Source organism: Arachis ipaensis, chromosome B03 (genome assembly GCF_000816755.2).
Source record: "Arachis ipaensis cultivar K30076 chromosome B03, Araip1.1, whole genome shotgun sequence".
NCBI lineage: Eukaryota > Viridiplantae > Streptophyta > Magnoliopsida > Fabales > Fabaceae > Arachis > Arachis ipaensis.
Window position 1 is genome coordinate 135260458 of NC_029787.2, and position 2502 is coordinate 135262959.

Below are 2502 nucleotides of genomic sequence, written 5' to 3' on the forward strand. Positions count from 1 at the left end.
CAAAACCAAAAAAGACAAAAAAAAAAAAAAATTAACGTGCCACATCAGTAAAATTAATGTTGTTAGTGACATAATAGACGGAGGGACTAACGCGACTAATTTTAAATCTTTCGTTTTGATTTTTGATTAAATTTATCTTTCGGGGACGAAAATAGAGATCAGAATATTTTTTAGGGACGATTTTGATTATTAACTCTTTTAATTATTAAGCAACCAAAAAAGACAAAAAAAAAAAAAAATTAACGTGCCACATCAGTAAAATTAATGTTGTTAGTGACATAATAGACGGAGGGACTAACGCGACTAATTTTAAATCTTTCGTGAACGATTTTGATTAAATTTATCTTTCGGGGACGAAAATAGAGATCAGAATATTTTTTAGGGACGATTTTGATTATTAACTCTTTTAATAGCTAATTATTAAGCTACTGTATATTGAATTATAAATTATTTGATATGGTCTTCTTTTATTTATTTTGTTTGGGTGTATATGTTTTTTTGGTTTGCATCACGGTATCTATTAAGCCGGAAGTTCAATGACTAATCTCTCAGTCAGAGATAAAATAAGAGACCCTCCCAAACAAGTAAACTCCATTTCCATCCTCCTATAAATATCAAACTTGAGAGAGATAGTTAAAGCACACAGACCCAGAAATATATCGCCAAGCCTTCACTTAGAATTGACCACCGGTCCCATTCGATCACCACCGGGAAGATTTTGGAGAGAAATCAAGTGAGATAACATAAAATGAGAAGATTCAACTCAAAATCTTAAAGTGTCAAATAAATGGGTCTCTTATCTTATAAAATTTTTACTTTTTTTTACTTTTTTTTTTATGTAGGACTAACTTCAATACTCCTCATACTTACAACATTAACAATGAGTAATGAAAATTAAGGATTTACCAAGTTCCTTTTAATTTGGACATAGTCTTCATGCATGGAGACCTAGAAAATGAGGCGGTGGAAAACTATTAACAAATTGAGTCTTGATGCAAGTTGAGGATTTTCCTGCTTGACATAAATCACTTTTTGATGAGGTTCCCCTTGTGCTTTCTCCTCAATTTTCCCGCCTTCAACTGTTTATTAATCACCAGTGGCCACGGTTTTATTAGCTATCTAAATGTATAATGATAAATAAATGTATTAAAAACACACTATTATATTATAAGTCAAAGGAATCATAGAAGAGCTAACGGAGTGCTACTTTAAAAAAAAATATTTGAAGTTTTCGTCATTTTAGTTCTTAGATTTTATTCTTTCACTTTGTAAAATCCCTTCTAGTCATAGAAAAGAATTTTTTTTTCCTGTATTTGTTTGTCATTTAGGTTTACAATCTTATAATAGATTATCAAACATATTTCAGAAAGGTTTTTATAATTGATATATGTTGGAACTAATTTTCAATAATCTTTGTATGTGTATCTTATATATAAATTTATTGTATTTTGTGTCCGGATCTATTACTAAAAAGACTTGAAATAAGAATAATATCTAAAAATTTTAGATATTTTAGTTATCTAGGTCATTACTTAATTTGAGAAGGTTTAAGATAATAATATCTTGTAACGTTGTTTTATTGTGAAAATTTCAATTATTGTTGAGTTATGGTGGTAGGCATGTCTCAACTGAACTAATATTTTGTTATGTATTGTATTCTTGTTTTATCTCGTTCATTTAACTTTATTTTATTTTATTATTTTAATTATTTAAAAATAAATAAATTAAAAAGCTTTCTTAAAACCTAAAATAATATTTTTCATTGTTGGCAAGTTCATAAGCTTGATAACTTTATTTGTTTATCTTTGTTTCAAAAATAAAAATTGAAATAAAGCACCGTTTTAACTCTTCTTTGTTTTTTTAGCAATTTAATATATGTACTGTTTTGGATTCGATTTTCAAGTTCTCAAACGGCCATACCACGACCTGGTTTCCAGGTTCAAGTCCTCTCCACGGCACAAACTTATGGCCAGGAGATCACAAATCTCTAAATAATCTATTTCTATACTTCTCAAATTCATTTTAACTTGAGCGTCAAAGTATTCTTGTAAATATCACCATCTGTTACTCTAGAGGTCCAATTGCGTAATTACTAAGACGGCGAGTTCTCGATCCTTCCATCAACCCGTAGGGGTGGCAATGGGACGGATAGCGGCGGGTTTTTGCTCTACCCGATTACCTAAACCCGACCCCTCCCCGCCCCTCCCAAGAACCCGCCCCGCTAAAAACTCACCGGTGTGAGGCGGATAATTATCCACCCCAAATGGGTAGGGGCGGAATGGATACCCACAGATTCGGATGGTGTTGCCATCCCTATCAACCCGTACTAACGAAATCTTGTACATGTACTAACATAAAAACTAAATTATCCAAAATACTATTAGAAATATTTAAAGTATCAATAGAAAAATGTAGTTAAATTAAATACATGAATAATTAAACATATGTCAAGTTCCAAATACGTTTAATAGCTGAATTAATAATTAATAATAATAATATAAT